This window comes from Zootoca vivipara, chromosome 9 (genome assembly GCF_963506605.1).
Source record: "Zootoca vivipara chromosome 9, rZooViv1.1, whole genome shotgun sequence".
Classification (NCBI taxonomy): Eukaryota; Metazoa; Chordata; class Lepidosauria; order Squamata; family Lacertidae; genus Zootoca; species Zootoca vivipara.
The window spans coordinates 22,016,511-22,034,455 of NC_083284.1; positions in this window are offsets into that span (position 1 = coordinate 22,016,511).

Genomic DNA, 17,945 nt, shown 5'->3' on the forward strand with positions numbered 1-17,945 from the left:
TTGTCCTTGTCCATCGCCAGCCCCTTGTCTGACAGCTTGTAGCCTAGGAAGTCCACCTCCTTGGTGTGAAACTTGCACTTCTCCAGCTTCACATACAGGTGGTTCTCCTTCAGGCGCTGCAACACCTCCCTGACATCCTTCACATGCTGCACTGGGTCATCGGAGTAGATAAGGATGTCATCCAGGAAGACCAAGCATTTCCTGAAAAGGAGGGACCCCAGGACGTGGTGCATGAAGGCCTGGAAGCATGCTGATCCCCCTTGCAACCCGAAGGGCATCACCAGATATTCAAAAGAGCCCAGAGGCGTGAACATCGTGGTTTTCCATTCATCGCCTTCCCGGATCCTGATCAAGTTGTACGCCCCCCTCAGGTCTAGCTTGGTGAAAATCTTGCCCCTGCGTGCCGCTGTCAGGAGATCATCCACTCTGGGCATGGGGAAAGCCACTGGCTCTGTCACTGAATTCAGTCGTCTAAAATCCACCACCAGACGGCGCTGTTGCGTGTCTTTCTTGTCCACCCAGAAGACCGGGCTGCCCCCTGCTGCCTTGCTTTCTCTGATGAACCCCCGCTTGAGGTTCTTGTCGATGAAAGCGCGCAGATCCTCCAGTTCCTGGTCTGACATGGCGTACAGCTTGGCTGGGGGTATAGTTGCCCCTGGCACCAGGTTGATCTGGCAGTCAAAAGGCCTGTGTGGGGGTAGGTGGTCGGACTCCGCTTCGCTGAAGACCTCCTGCAGGTCCCAGTACGGCTTGGGTATCGCCTCACCCCCTTTGATGTGCATGGTGGCCACCGTGGCTATCGGAGGCCCCTCCCCTGGTTGGTGCTGCATGCAATGTTCCAGGCAAAAGTCCGATCCAAAAGTGATGCATCTCTGGTGCCAACTGATGGAGGGGTCGTGGCGCGCCAGCCAGCTCATGCCCAAGACGATGGGGGGGTCTGAGATGGTGGTGACGTTGAATGCCAGTGTCTCTGAGTGCCTTCCCACCGTCATTCTCATGGGGGGGGGTTTGATGCGTGATGGCCCCTCCCAGCAGCTCTCTGCCGTCAATGGTTGCCACGTGCAGAGGAAAATCCAGCTGCAGAAGCTGGATCTGGTGCTCTTCTGCAAAGTTTCTCGAGAAGAAGTTCGCTGACGCCCCACTGTCAATTAGGGCGAGGACCGTCAGGGGATAGCCATTTGGGAGCGTGAGCGTCACTTCTAGAACCACTCCTGCTCTGGGAGGGGTGGGCTGGCTCTGCTCCTCTCTGTGCGGGTGGGTGGGCTGGGGCTGTTGTCTGCTGACTGTGCCTGGCTGCTGCCCCTTGTCTCCTGCAGCCAGGCTTTCCCGTTTCCCTGCTGTGGTGCTGCGTCAGTGGGGGAGGGCACAACCGTTCCCGCCTTTCCTTGCCACTCCCTGCGATGTGGGCAGTCTCTGACGAGATGCTGGGGGGAGTTGCAGAGAAAGCAATTCCCACCCCTTCCCTCCTTGCGTCTTGGCGCCGCTGGGGTTTGAAAAGCCCCCCCGCGCGCGCTATCAATCTGCATGGGTTCCTGGTCCTGACTGGCCCCAGGCGTGGCTTGAAAGGGTTGTTGGGGGAGTGGCTTTTCCTGCGACCGTGGGAACCAAGCCCGCTTTGCGCGCGTTGCTTGCTTGTCGCTCCACCGGGATTCCTGTCTCACCCCCACCGCCAGAGCCGCTTTGCTCAGCTGATCCATATTACTGGGCTTTGGACCTCTCGAGAGCTCATCCTTCACCTCCTCATGCAACCCCAAGTAGAACGCCGCTTGCATTGGGGGTGACTCGAGTTCCCACCCCAATCTGTGCACCAGCATGGTGAATTTCGCCCAATACGCGCGAACTGTCATATTTCCTTGGCGTAAATTATGAAGTTCCTCCTTAGTCTGGTCCATATGACTATCGGACGAATACATCGTTTTCAAACCTTCTAGAAATAGTTTGACATTCTTCATGCAAGGATTCTTTGTTGCGATTAACGGTCTTAGCCACTCCCTGGCTGCCCCGGTAAGGTGCTCCACAATAAACGCTACCCTGTGCTCATCATCAGGGAACTCAGCGTGGTGCAGCTCAAGAGCATACACAATCTCAGTCTCAAAGCCCTGATATTCCCTCGGGTCTCCATTGAACTTGCTTACTAGCGTCCCGGCTCTCCTTCCTGGCAGCACTTGGACTTGGGGTGCCCCTCCCGCCTTGTTTTTCTCTGCATCCAGCTTGTTTTGGAGGTCTACCGCCACCGCCCTTAATTCCTGCTCTCTTTCCTGTAGCGCTCTCACCTGTTCCGCAAGTTGTAGCCGGTCGTCCTGGACCTTCCTAGTCTCTTCTTTAGCTGCCTTCAATTCCCCCTGCGCCTGCAGCGACAGCTGCTGCAGTTCTTGCTGGGCTTGCTCCGCGATCTGCCGCCATTTCTCCGCCTCTGACACGCTCATCCCGGCAACTCCAAAGTAGCCCAAAAAAGGATTAGGAGGTTGCTGTCACAGTGGCCGGAGTGGACTACTTCAGAGTAACGACGCTACGCAGCTCTGCATTTTATTCTTTTATTGGTGCTGCGTATTTACAGTGCTGAAGTCATGCTATTTACACGGAGTGATGTGATCAGTCGGTTTCAGAACCTCCTAATGGCTTTTGGCGCGTCTTTCTCCAACACAAAAGCTTTGGCAGACCCATCCTCTTTCCCCTCCTCTTTCTGCGTAGTTCTGGCGTTGGGGGGATGGGTCTCCCTCCCTTATTCGCCCCTTCCTGTCCCGCCTGGGACCCTGGCTCCTCTACCTTGCCTGAGCCTCGGACCCGACTTCCTGCTTCCCTACTGGAATCGGAACTCTCTCTGCTTTCCCCTGTGCTCGGTGATTGGCTTGAACTCAGGAGGGGAGGGACTTCGCTATATCCCCTGTCCCTCACAGGTGCTAATCTCTCTCTCTCCCCCTCTCTCCCTCTCTGGTTTGTTCAGGGCACCAGAAGGAAGCATGAATTAATAAAGCATATATGTACCACACTGATTAATGTCTGTATGTCTTAAAAGATCTCAGGGGTGGCTAGCCTGTGAGCCTCCAGAATCCACAATCCCTGTCCACTGGCTATGTTGGCAGGAGCTAATGGGAACTGTAGCACAACAACATCTGCTGGGCCAAAGGTTAGTCATCTCAGATAGTTGATAGATCAATATAGATTAGGGATGGCTAACCTTTGACCTTCCAGATGTGACTGAGCTACAATTTCCATGAGGTCCTGCTAGCCTATCCGCAAGATAGATCCAGCTATGGGATTTGCTGTACTGCCACATCTGGAGAGCCCAAGGTTAGTTCTTTCTGATTACCTGTCTGTCTATTTAGATCATACTAGGAACCCAGGTGGCGCTGTGGTTAAACCACTGAGCCTAGGGCTTGCTGATCAGAAGGTCGGTGGTTCGAATCCCTGTGATGGGGTGAGCTCCCGTTGCTTGGTCCCAGCTCCTGCCAACCTAGCAGTTCGAAAGCACGTCAAAATGCAAGTAGATAAATAGGAACCGCTACAGCGGGAAGGTAAACGGCGTTTCCATGTGCTGCTCTGGTTTGCCAGAAGCGGCTTTGTCATGCTGGCCACATGACCTGGAAGCTATACGCCGGCTCCCTCGGCCAATAATGCGAGATGAGCGCGCAACCCCAGAGTCGGTCACGACTGGACCTAATGGTCAGGGGTCCCTTTACCTTTACCTTTTAGGAAACATTTTGTTTTCAAAAGATTACAGTGTTCAGGGCTGTTTGAATCCAACAATTAGCTAACTTCATTGCAGATTTAGAGCAAACTGTTTTAACATTCAAATCCCACATAATCACTGATCCTCTTACTAATTTCCAGGCTTATGTGAATCTCTATTCAAGCAAATACCTATTAGTGTTTAATCTGTTTTTATTACAAACAAGACAGTTGGTTTTTTTTACCACATTCCCCAGTCTTCAGTAATTTGTTTTCTTTTTGTGCAATTCCTTCCACCTGTCCCATCGCACCCCCTTTTCCTTCTCTTATTGGAGGTGGGAGGACTGCTAATCTCTTCTTCATTTTTTCAACGAGACTTTGAAACTGACAGCCATTCCTTTGTTGTTTTGATTAGGGGCAACTTCCAAGCTCTCAGCATCTGTTAAAATTTTATCATTCCCTTGGAAGAGCATTGAAAATTAAACGCGTCTCCAGAGTGCTTCACACCAGATAAGTGTCATTGTGATAGAAATGAACACAGACTTATAAACCTACTGCGTCTAATCCCTTAATCCTGGTTTTTAACAAAACATAATTTAGTATCATGGCTGGGTATCACAAAAGCAGAGGATGTTGGAAGATGTAAGGGCCTTTTTTTTGCAAACTATATGAGAAGATGGGATTTTGCACAATGCTCTGGCTGCGCCATTCAGTGCCAGCCATGCTGACCCTGTTAAAAGCCATGAGATACTCAGTCACATGTTGCTAGTCCCCAGCCTTTTTAAATAAATAAATAAATAAATAAATAAATAAAGATTATATAAAGAGAATTAAGAGATTAAGGCTACAATCTAAACTTAAAGACTGGTGCAGAGGAGGTGGTAGTGAGTGGGGAGACGAGTTCTTTTAACGCTTTTCAGTACTGTGTTCTCTCCCACCACCACCACCCCCCGTCAATAAACTACTTCCCCCAACACAGCTGATTTTTCACCCTTCTGGGAAAATGATATGGGCTAATCCTTGCCACCTGGAGCAGAAGACCCAGGCAACAATCTAAACCAGGGGTCCATACTTCTTAACCATGTTCCCCTTGGGTGATTATCCCACTTAAAAATCCAGACCTTCATCCATCTTTTTTCTTCTGCTGCTGCTGATGAGAAAAGATGCAGAGGGCCATGGCTTGGATGCCAAGATAAATTAACTTTCTGGAGTATAGGGAAGAAAATCTTCCTCCCTCCCTCCTTTAGCTGTCGCCCCATGAACATTCTGGGCTCCTATAATATTGCTCATTAATTGTGATTTTTTTTTAATGGCTCTGCTATGAAATTTATGCATAGGTGGTTTTACTTTTATGTCAGCGGCATGAAGCCTTTACAACCAAATAACCTCATGGGCAAATCTGCATGGCTGTGCAGGCAGCAGGGATTTGATTCTCTCATCTTCTCATTTAAACAAACTCTTCAATTCTGCACATGTTCACATCAGTGCGTGATTTTTTGTTGTTTTATAAATCCGCATGCAAAGTCACCATGTTCTTAGTGTGAATTTCTCCTAACACACATTTACGCAATGCACTTTTTTTTTTTTGTGCATGCGTAGGCATGTTTAGGCACCCTTTACGCAGGTGGCACTGTGGTCTCTAAACCACTGAGCCTCTTGGGCTTACCGATCGGCAGGTTGGTGGTTCGAATCCCCATGACGGGGTGAGCTCCTGTGACTCGGCTCCTGCTCCTGCCAACCTAGCAGTTCGAAAGTACGTCAAAGTGCAAGTAGATAAATAGGTATCGCTCTGGCAGAAAGGTAAATGGCATTTCCGTGCATTGCTCTGGTTTTGCCAGAAGCGGCTTAGTCATGCTGGCCACATGACCCGGAGAAACTGTCTGCAGACAAACGCTGGCTCCCTTGGCCAGTAAAGTGAGATGAGCACTGCAACCCCAGAGTCGTTTGTGACTGGGCTTAACTGTCAGGGGTCCTTTACCTTTTTTTTTACCCTATTATATGCTCTTTGTGCATAAAGTTGACAGCTTAATTTTTTTCAGCTAAAGCAACATTCCAAACCTGACCATTTTATGTTATGTCAATGGTCTGCTAAGACTGCAGGGGCTATTTATACATGCATAAAACAGGTGAAGACAATTAGATGCTTCTGCAGTTGTTACTCAAGAGAAAGTTGCCAGCTTCCATCCCATCACAGACTATTTTAGAGGATAATATTCACTATGTTTCCCCAAGGAAGATCTGAGTTATTGATTTTAAAATTCCATTCAAGTATCATGACTGCCTGAAATTTCAAATATGATTCATTCAGCACGCAGAGATCCCATTTACAACTGCTTGCGGACTGTCTTGCCAGAGTGGTGCATGCTCTAGTTATCTCCCTAATGGACTACTGCAATGCGCTATACGCAGGGAAGTCTCGAGCAGGCTGGGCACCCTGGCGCTGAGGGGCGGAGATCGCTCCAGCGCCCCCGCCCTCGCAGGGCGCCTCCGGGGGTCTACCTAGAGCCGGCCCTGGCTATACGTGGGGCTACCTTTGAAGGTGACCCGGAAACTACAACTAATCCAGAATGTGGCAGCTAGATTGGTGACTGGGAGCGGCCGCCGAGACCATATAACACTGGTCCTGAAAGACCTACATTGGCTCCCAGTACATTTCTGAGCACATTTCAAAGTGTTGGTGCTGACCTTTAAAGCCCTAAATGGCCTCAGCCCAGTATACCTGAAGGAGCGTCTCCACCCCCATCGTTCTGCCTGGACACTGAGGTCCAGCACGGAGGGCCTTCTGGCGGTTCCCTCACTGTGAGAAGCAAAGCTACAGGGAACCAGGCAGAGGGCCTTCTCAGTAGTGGCACCCGCCCTGTGGAACGCCCTCCCACAAGATGTCAAAGTGATAAACGACTACCTGACATTTAGAAGACATCTGAAGGCAGCCCTGTTTAGGGACGTTTTTAAATGTGTGACATTTTAATGTATTTTTAATCTTTGTTGGAAGCCACCCAGAGTGGCTGGGGAGACCCAGCCAGTTGGGCGGGGTATATATATAATGTTCCCACTGTGTGCGCGGATGTAACACCCTTCCTCCGTAACCGCTGACCCAAATTGCATCAAATTAGGACAACGCGTACCTTGCCCATCAGGGAGGGATCTGGCATAATTTTTTTTCCAAACAAGCACACCTTTCATACCTAAAATAATGATTAAACACAAAAAGTGGTGCGCAAATTATATATCACCAGCAGAAGCTCTGAAGACTCCAGCAGCATCCAATAGAAAGGCAGATCACGCACTGTCACCAGCAAAAGCTCTGAAGGGCGGTGCCAGATAATGATGTCATCAACTGAGCAACTGAAACCAGCAAGGTGGCCATTACCAGACAACCCACAGAGTCAGGTCGGGGCCAAGGAATGGAGATACAGGGCGGAGGCCTTGGCTCGCATTTAAATACTAGCCCAAGCCAAGGCCGACAGACTAGGCCTCGCCTCTACTTTAAAGCCTACAAACTAGGGCTCTGCTCTACTTTACAAACTAGACTTCAGCTCTACTTTACAGCCCACAGACTAGGCCTCGACTCTACTTCACAGACTAGGCCTTGCCACTACTTTACAGATTAGGCCTCAGCTCTACAGCCCTTTAAATACTCTCCTGAATGGAGCCCTGGGTGGGGGGAGGAGGGGCCAAATAGGTCATGGGCTGACGTAGGGTGAGGAGAGCCACAGGGTGGGGGAAGGGGGGCAACGGGATACCTCATGGGTCGCTACAGGATGAGAGTAAACAGGGATGAGACACAACCGGGGGGGGGGGGAGGAGAGGAAAAAATGCATAGTCCAGGGGGGAACAGACACATCCTCCCCCTTTATTGGGAAACATTGACCCTGAGCATAGCTGTCAAGTTTTCCCTTTTCTCGCGAGGAAGCATATTCAGCGTAAGGGAATTTCCCTTGAAAAAAGGGAGAACTTGACAGCTATGACCCTGAGTCAGGCACAGCAACCCGTCATGGATCATCACAGGGTGGGGGCAGCCACAGGGATAACCCACAGCAATGCGTGGGAGAGTCAACTAATAATAATAATAATAATAATAATAATAATAATAATAATAATGGCAGATATACTTATTGGGGGGCGGGTCTGCATGAAAAATTAAATGAATCATTATCTTCAGGTAGCTGTCCCCTTTATCAGGTGTGGTGACATAATGCTTTGCTATGGGAGCCTGGCTTCCTTCTAGGTATCTTCATCCCAATTATCTCCATTCATTTTGGTCTTTTCATTGCTCCACAGGCAAAGCCCAGAAACAGATGTATCTGAAGCAGAAAGAAAAACATGCATAGAAAAGTGTAATACTACAGGACTAGTTTTAGTTCACGGAAAGTTATTCCTCTCTGCACAAGGAGCCAGCAGGCTTTGGCATGGGAAGCTTTCATGCTGTGTAAAAAGCTTACATTTAGGAAGCAGATTTATTAATCTCAGCTGGGGAGCCAGCCAGCAAATCGCAGACATGCCATTCCTTGAAAGCCACTGCCTCTCTTGAGCTGAATGGCTTTTTATGAAATCACAGGTAATACAGCTCTGAAGATGTTCATCGATGCTGCAAGCTGTCTGGGTGGCTTTGCCGAAGGTACAGACAGGCAGCATGAATTATGAATAATGAATTATGAATTATGCAGAGCACCTCTGGCATGCATGGAAGGAATCACAATTAACAAGGAATTCCAATAAGCATTAACTCAACTAATTGGCTCCTCCTGGCTTCCTAGAGTTTGGCTCACAAATCGGCCAAAAACTCTTTGTACAATTCTTCTGAATTGCGTCAAAGGTCTGAAAGGAGAATTAGGAGGCATGCGTTCATGACACCCCTTGATAACATGGCAGCCTTTGGAAAGGGCTCCATGTGTCTATATGCTTCATAAGAACAAGAAGAGCCCTGCTGGATCAAACCAAACACCTAGTTAGTCCAGCATCCTGTTTTTCACAGTGGCACCGAAGAGGCTGAAAATGGAGTATGAGTGCATTAGTCCTTCCTTGCTGTTGTTCACTAGTATCAAGAGGAATGTTGCCTTTGGGGATAGTATAGAGGACTATCATGTTTCAAAGCCACCAGTAGCTTTATTCTCCATACTTTATTCTCCCTTTCAAAACCATTTCCCCATGGTTTCATGTCAAAGGTGGCTATTCTAAAGATTAGCCAAGTTGCCACAACAGTTGAAGTAACACACCGTTTACATTCACATGGCAGTTTATTCCATTTTCTGAACATTTCCCTAATGGTTGATTCCCGCATTGTATTTGAGCTGGACCATAAAGAAGGCTGATCGCCAAAGAATTGATGCTTTTTGAATTTTGGTGCTGGAGGAGACTCTTGAGAGTCCCATGGACTGCAAGAAGATCAAACCTATCCATTCTTAAGGAAATCAGCCCTGAGTGCTCACTGGAAGGACAGATCGTGAAGCTGAGGCTCCAATACTTTGGCCACCTCATGAGAAGAGAAGACTCCCTGGAAAAGACCCTGATGTTGGGAAAGATGGAGGGCACAAGGAGGAGGGGACGACAGAGGATGAGATGGTTGGGTAGTGTTCTCAAAGCTACCAACATGAGTTTGACCAAACTGCGGGAGGCAGTGGAAGACAGGATTGTCTGGCGTGCTATGGTCCATGGGGTCACGAAGAGTCGGAAGCGACTAAACAACAACAATTTGAGCTTTCGCACAACATAAAAGCCACTTCTGGGAATATAGCCTGAGTTTAGTGCTCACTTCCATGTTATTCGCAAAAGGGTTTTCTCAAAATAGGGACACAAACCGGATCAAGGCAACTCTGACCATTCATCCTGATGGACCAACATAGGAGTCTTGGTGGACCACACATTTTTCTGCTCTCTCTTCATATTTATGCTGTGGAAACTTAATTACTATGATGCAATGGCAATCTGTAAGCGCTGTGACCCCAAAGGGTAACTGCATATAGTATAACTCACATTTAGCACAGATGGCTTTGCTTTTACATCTTATTTATGCTTTTAAAAACCAAAGTAAAGGAAAATAGGGGAGATAGTTAGCAAAAAATACAATACAATACAATACAATACAATACAATACAATACAATACAATACAGTAATGCTCTTTGGCATACAATAACTAACGTTGCATGGAGAATGTTGTCAAGATAATATAGCAAACCTACTGACATCTATGTTAACGAAGTTAGTTACAATGAGGTTTATTGATGCAGAATATTAAAGCACTTTCCTCTGAAAAGCACAGGCGTCAAAGTGCAGTGAAAAGGAGTTTTTAGCTCGAAGCTCTGTAGTTTTAGATTTGCAAAGTAATTTGACAACTGGAAGGAACAATTCAATACAAGCTTCTATTTTGTTTATGACAAACAATCTCACTGACCTCTATAACTGCAGATGTGTATTTCAAGAAGCAGATTTTAATTGAAAGTGCCCGGAGTATCACAGACAGTTTAATATAAGCTACAGAGAGTGGCATTCTTTTTAAAGCAGTTACTGCAACAAGTGCATAGCTGCCAAGTATCCCGTATCCGCCGGGAAAACCCCTTTTTTCTTACCGTTTCCCGGCGGTCTCCCGTTTAGCGGAAAATCCCGGTATTGTCCCTTAAATCGGGACACTTGGCAGCTATGAATGGAGGAGAATTACCCGGCCATTTTTCTGGTGCCGCTTGCCGGAAGTCGCTTTTACGTGTTTCCGGTCATGTGCGGAAGCGACTTCCGGCGCCGGCGCCGCCATTTTCTGATGCCCATAGAAGGGCGAAGCGCCACCGGAAGTTGCGTCACGCAACTTCCGGTCATGCGCGCACTGCCGATCCCAGATCTTTACGACCCGGACTTGGCAGCTATGAACAAGTGTAATAATGAAGAAAGTCTGTGGCAAGAAGATTAGGGCACCAGAATGCTTTTGTGAGCAAGAACTCTTGTAAGCAGGGCCAGGCTAAGACATTTTGGCACCTGAAGGGAACCACAAAATGGTATTCCCCACTTCTGGGAACAAGGGGTGAGTGAATATCTACATCAGGAACAAGGGCGGAATAAAGATTTACATAGGGGATGGGGAGAATCAAATCAGCCTTACCCAATGGGCTGACTCCTGATTTACAAATCAGGATAGACAGGGAGCTAATGTTATGTTTGGACCTCTAGAACAGCTAGCCCTGTCAGTTCCTACAAATGGATAAACTGTCAAGAGAACAGAGGTGTGCTTGGGAGTCCGAGACAGTCTTTGCATAGTTCGAAGATTCCAAGAAGACAGCAAGCCAAACACCAACACCAATGCTCTGCTGGCACAATAGACTTCTGTGCACACAGTAGAGCTTCGTTTCAGACATTCAGACCTCTGCATACCCTCAAAATCAGCTCCAGAGGGTTAGGGTAAAGATTTTGGGGGTGTACAGAGGGATGAGACCAAACGCTAGTTCCATTGTGCCATGGAACTTCACACACATAGATTGGATACAACCCACAGGCTTCACCTCCACTTTAGAAGCTTCCATTGAGTTTTGGAGGGGAAAGATTAGACCAGGCTTCCCCAAACTAAGGCCCGGGGACCGGATGCGGCCCGCGAGGCTTTTTATGTGGCCCCCGGCAACCCCCACTGCCCGCTGCCACCGCCTGCTCTTAACGGTGCGGCGTGGTGCGGCTGCCTACTTCCGGGTTGCCGGAGTGTCAGAAATAGCTTGTGCGCATGCGCAAGCATCATTTCTGGCGCACTTCCATGCCAGAGGAGGCCCATGTGCATGCGCACAAGCTATTTCTGGTGTTCCAGCGACCCAGAAGTGCACCGGAAATCATGTGTGCGCACACGTATGAGTGCACGCTCCCGCACGCTCCGGCCCGCAGCGCAATCGGTGCTGGCCCTCGGCGATGTAAGTTTGGGGACCCCTGGATTAGACCATACCGCAGTCAGAGCACCTCACGGTGGAGCTTTATTTATTTGCTCATGTTAAGCTTGCTGCTTTCCCACAGAGCTCTGGTTGGCCATTGTGAAAGCAGGATGCTGGACTAGATGGGTCAATGGCTTAATCCAGAGGCTATTGTTCTGTACTTATGTTCTTATGGTGGGGAAGTTTTGCATGTCAGAATATTTGCAGAGAAAATGTGCTGATTTGGGTGTTAATGATATCAAATGTCACGCTGTCACTGAAATAATTGAGCTCCCTGAAGGCTTCAGACAGCTGTCTCTTTATGAATTGCAGTGCTCTTTAAAAGTCCCTAAAATTACAAATTTTAATGCGGCTCTGTCCTTTCTTTCTTTTTTTAAAAAACCTGTAACATCCTTTGGCAGGTTAATTAAAGGTCTGTTCTCGTATTCAGAGACATACTGCTGTATAATCCACAATGTACATATACATATTGATGAGCAGAACATCAGTTCCTGCTTGCTCCATTCTAATTTATTTATTTTCAAAGGCCCTAATCACTGGCAGCTTAATTACATTTGAGCTGAATTGGAAATAAATGGTACCGTTCTGTAGGAGAGAGATGCCATTCATAGATAGTGAATGGAGCAACTCCCTTTATGAGGAAAGGCTGCAGCGTTTGGGATGATAGAAATGTCTGAAATTAGGCAGGGCAAGGAGAAAGTGGATAGATGAAAATCCGCCTCTCTCATAACACTAGAACTCATTGGCATCCAATGAAGTGGATGTTAAACTATGGAACTCACTCCCCCAGGAGGAAGTTTGGAGGTCAGGTAAGTGCCTCTGCCCAGGGGCGGAGCTAGGGGATGTAGGGGGCGGTCCACCCCAGGCTCCACTATGGGGGGTGACAGTCAGTGCCCCACCCAGTGACTCCCAAGGTGATCCCCTCCAGCCTCCCAGTAAAAAGCCCGCTTGGCACGGCGCTGCACCAGTGGGCTATCTACCTGGAGCCTGGACGCTCCGTTTAGGCTCTGTTTAGAAGTCGCGGGGGGGGGGGCGATCCTCCTCTACGTAGCACACATGCATTGTTACGTAGTGACGCCACGTCCCCCCGGGTGCATGGCAATTTGCCGCCCCAGCTGTCGCTGCGGCTCGCTACGCTGCTGCCTCTGCCTCGCCATGCTACCTGCATTTTCAGAGTAGTTCCCTTTACGGGTATATGTCTTTGCTGCTGGGGTTTCTCTGTGGGAAGCAGCAGCTACAATGATGCTGTTTAATGGGAAATGAGGATCACAGATAAGTATCACCCCATGGCTCGCTCTTTCGGTGAAAAACTTCATAGAAAAAGTGGTCAGTGGCAAAGGAATATAGTTCCCTGGGAAATGATATACAATGAAATGAAAAGGATGTTTAAAATAACATTTGTAAAAAAACAAAAACAAAAGAAAACCCCCACCAGAAATCTTTCTCTTGGGAATTACAGGGATAGAACTACCTAAATTGTATACAGTATAAACTTATTCATGTTTAGCGACTACAGCGGTAAGAATGCTACTTGCCCAAAAATGGAAAGAAGAAGTCCCAGCAAAGGAAGAATGGGTACAAAAACTTATGGAATATGCAGAAATGGTGGGACTTACCGGGTGAATAAGAAAACAAAATAACTAGCTTTTTTTTAAAGAAAAGAATGGAAATGGTTTTATTGAATATTTACAGATAAATTGGAAACAGATAAAAACACTGGCATGATTATTGTGATAACCTGCAGTTACATAAGAGTATATATTTAAGGAAGATGAATAAATGAGTAAGTTAAGTTAATTTGGACATGTAGAAGTTATTAAAAATAAATTTAAGGAACCACAGAAAGAGGGGGAAGGAAGTCAAGTTTTAATATATCAAAATGATTGTAAAATCAGTTGAATGTATGTATGTGAAAATTATATTTTTTTAAAAAAAATGGCAAAGGAATATAACACTGCTCCATTTGTATACATGGGTCAGTTGCCTATGGGCCTCCTGCTTTGTGAAGCTAGGCTGGCCCCCTTTATGATTCAACAACATTTCAAATTTAGCATTCGGTCAGTCAGCCTAGGACTTTCCCTCCATCCCTCCATAGTTTTCCCAAAATTCCAACTCTTGCTTCATATTATAATTACTCTGTGTCTTCACAATGACACATCATCATTTTTTAAAAAGCAATTTACCTGTTCCATTATATATCTACTGAAATATACTCGGAGTCGAGAGTGAATTTCATGCTCTTTATTCAGCTCGTAGTCATCAAGGAGAAGAAGAGAAGAATGCCTGTGGCGTTTCACCTCTAGAGGGCCTAGAAGGGGTTAAGTTGCTAGGGAGGGAAACGACCAATGGGAGCTCTCCAGCCAGAAGCAGGGTGTATATAGAGAGAAGCAGGCAGATGAGAAGAAGGAGAGTTGAGAGAGTTAGATGTGAGAGGAGAGAGAGATAGATGAGAGGAGCTGGTGTGAAGAATAGAGCTGGTTAATATTGTGGTGGCTGTTAAATAGTGAGATAGACAGGATATAGTGTTAGGAGTTTAGTGATAATTATTATTAGTATTATTTAGAGGTAATAGGCCGGTAAATCATATTTAGAGGTATTAGGCCGGTATAGGAACCATCTGTCATTTTGAAACCGTTTAAGCTTTGTACAGTAACCAATACGCATAACCACATTCAATAAACCATCTTGTTTTATTTTACTATATCCTGGTCTGAAGTGTGTGAGTGATTGAGAGTATTTGTTTGTCGTTGGCACAACACCAATAGACCTTCAAACGTCCGGGGGTGTTGTGCAGGTCAGTGTGACCGCGACATAAACTGGTGGCAGCGTCGGGATCCGATTTATCACGCTGTAAAAGTGACAGCATCGGGTTCGAATTAGAACACTAGTACCAATAGGGACAACATTACACCTGGAGGGGAGGATAATCTGAGGAAAAATTATCTAACCTGGGGGTGTGAGTGTGTGGTTCTGAGGTACTGAGAAGAAGCTGTAACAACAAGAGAAGAGAACTCAAAAGCTGTTCTGGTTGTGGGTTAGATTCAGAGTCAGTGGAAGTTAGCTAAAGGGTGAGAGAGAAAACCCCTAGCTGAACTTTGTGACAGGAATCTTGAAGAGCCTAGCCAGAGGAACAGAATCTGAGAGGAAATTTCTCTAGAGTTGTTAAGCTTAATAGAGATTCTCACACAAAATGCCAGCTAAGAAAAGTAAACCAGCTGTGAGGGAAACCTCTGTTGAAAGAACCCAGGAGGAAAATGGGTCCTTACAAATTGAAGAGCCTAGAGTTGAAACAGTTAGTGAAACCCCATCTGAGGGGAGGGTTCCACAAATGTCTGAGGAATTTGAGAAATGGAAATTAGAGAAGGAATATCAATTGAGAGAAACAGAATTGAAATTGCAAGCTGAGAGGGAAAGAGAAAGAGAAGAAAGACAATTAAGAGAAAGAGAAAAAGAAATAGAATTAAGAGAGAAAGAAATGCAATTTCAAATTGAAATGAAAAAACTAGAACTAACAGCTCAGGAAAACCAAAATAATAGCAATAACACTAATTCCCAAACACAAGGGAAAATAGATTTGAAACGTTTCCCTGAATTTAAGGAGAAGGATAACCCAGAAGCTTTTCTAATATCATTTGAGAGAGCCTGTAACGATTTTCAAGTAAAAGATGAGGAGAAAATGATCATTTTAAGGGCTAGAATTAGTGGAAAGTTAGCTGAAATTTATGCTAATATGCCAGAAGAGCAAGCAAACGACTTTGAATTATTTAAACAAATAACTTTTACCCATTTCGGAATTACCTCAGAACAGCTAAGAAAGAGGTTCCGAAGTGTGACAAAAGGGAAGGAGGAAACATATGCTCAACTGGGCACCAAGATTTCACATTACCTCACCAAGTGGCTAGAAACAGAGAAAGCCAGTACCACATCACAAATAAAAGAAGTGTTTGCTTTAGAACAATTTTATGAAACTATACACGGCCAATTAAGATATCTGATAAAAGAGAGACACCCTAGAACCCTTCAAGAAGCTGCCAATTTAGCTGATCAGATAAATGAAATAAGGGACCATAGATTTGATGACCCAAGTTTTGGCGGGAAACTGTGGGGGTCTCCCAAAAACAAATCCCAGGCAGTGAAGGGAAACCTTTCCTCAGAGACTGAGAAAGGAAACAGAACCCAAGGCAGCACTAGTAGTACAACTGAAGAGAAGGGGAGGAAAAATAATTACACAAATCCTAAAGAAATAAAATGTTGGGAGTGCAATCAATTTGGCCATAAGAGTTTTCACTGTAAAAATAAGCAGGATAAAGCTCCCAGTGTTAGCCCTCAGAAGCAAGCTTATTGTGTCCAGTCAGCTGAGGCAAGTCAAGCTAGCCCAGTCACCACGACGACAGCAGCCCCACTCAGGCTTCATGCTGTGGCAGTTGAAGACACAGTAGCTCATTGCTATACCATTAAATATGAAAATCAGTTGTTGAAGAATGCTGGGGAATTTATTGGGATTGAGGGGACGCAAGTTATTGCGATTCGGGATTCAGGATCTCAGGTGACAATTGTTCACGCCGATCTGGTCTGTCCCTCTAAAATAATCCCTGGAAAATTGATGAGATTAAAAGGAATTTCTAAACAGCCAGTGGTGCTGGAAGTCGCACGGCTTCAAATTCAGTACCAGAATTGGTCAGGAGAATGGGAAGTGGCAATATCTGAAGAGATTCCCTCTGCCGTGTTAATAGGATGGGATCTCATAGAGCATGTACAGAGTTCTTTTGTATTAACACGTAATAAAGTGAGTCAGCAGTCACCTCATGCTGAGGAGATTGCTACTGTTGCCAATGAAGCTAGAGCTGAGGAACTAAACTGTGAGGGGGAAAATGAAGCCCTGTTGGTTCCTATTATAAGAAAACAAAAACCTAGCTTTGCTCAGAAACAACAAGAAGATTCTGAGTTGTTAAATTGTTTTGAGGCAGCCAATCCTCTAACACCTGAAAGCCCTGAAAAGTTTGGCTTGAGCAAGAGACTTTTAGATAGGGAAGTTCAAGCTACACAAGCCCGGGAAGGAAAAGAAATGTTTATAGAACCTGTGATTGAGAACCAAACTCTTAGTTTGGCTAAAAAGCAAAATGAAGACGCTGAGAGGCAGCCACATGATTTATTGTTAATGCAAATTACTCAGAACCCAGAAGTAATAATTAGCCCACCAAGTTCTTTAGGGAATACCTTTACTAACACCAGTGAAGCAAAGGAAGGAACAATAGATTCAGAGATACCTTACCATGCCCCTGGTGCTGTTTTAGAGTCCTCAAACAGTGTTCAGATATCCAATGCGGTGGAAAAGCAAAGGGTTAAGATCATTTTTGCTTCAGTGAACTTTGGAAAAGAGAGTATATGTAAAGATGCAAAGGAAAACAACTTGCTTTATCAAGGCTGGGGGAAAGTGGATGAGGCTAGTCTGAGTCAAGTTGCAGTGGAAGGGCATGAAGAAGTTAAAGTGGGGGGAGAAAAAGATTCCAAGTTAGAGAGTGATCCTTGTCTCTCAGGACCCACACAAGAGCTTCCTAATGTCGCACAATCTCACAAGAGTTGTATGGATAGGGAAAACTTATCATACCATGTTCCTGGTTCAGCGAAAATATTACATATGAATGAGAGCAGTTCGAATACTTCTGACAAACCCAGACGGGTACAGTTTAACCGTGCTCCAGGAAAACTCAATAGGTCAAGATCCGTGCCTAGAGATTGTTTCACTTCAGTAACTGACACAATTATTCTATCAAATACAAGTCTGAATTGTTATGATACTCAGTGGCAGAAGGGACCTGTGGCATGTAAGCAAAGTCCAAAATAGCTGCAATAATACTCAAGTGCCAGCTGAGAAAGCAGAGTATGTGATCAGGAAGTCTATTAGTTCCAAAGACACCAGAGGGGCCAAACCTATAGTTTTTAAGGAAACAACTGAAGAACCTAACTTAAGTAATACAGAAGGAAATAACCAAATTGGTGCCAAAAAGAGAAAGCTGACTGTGCAATGTGGGTCAGTTAAGTGCAATAAAATATCTGTTGCAGATGAAGTAAAAGTAACAGAATTAGAAATCTTGAAAAGTGAGAATTTGTCAGAACAACCTAGGGAAGATATTGAGAAATCAGATGATGCAGCTATCCCTAAGATGTTTAGAAGAGCGAGGAAGCGAAAGGCTGGAAAACAAGCCATAGTTAAAGAAAAAGCAGAGACAACCACCATGGCAGTGCCTGTCAATCCAAAGACAAGTCCTAACCGAGGAATACCAGTTGCGTCTGCAGCAAAGATGCCAAGACCCAGAGGCAGACTAAAAGTATGCCCACCTGAGAGGAATGCTATTCGCGAGGGAGACAAGCATGAAAGA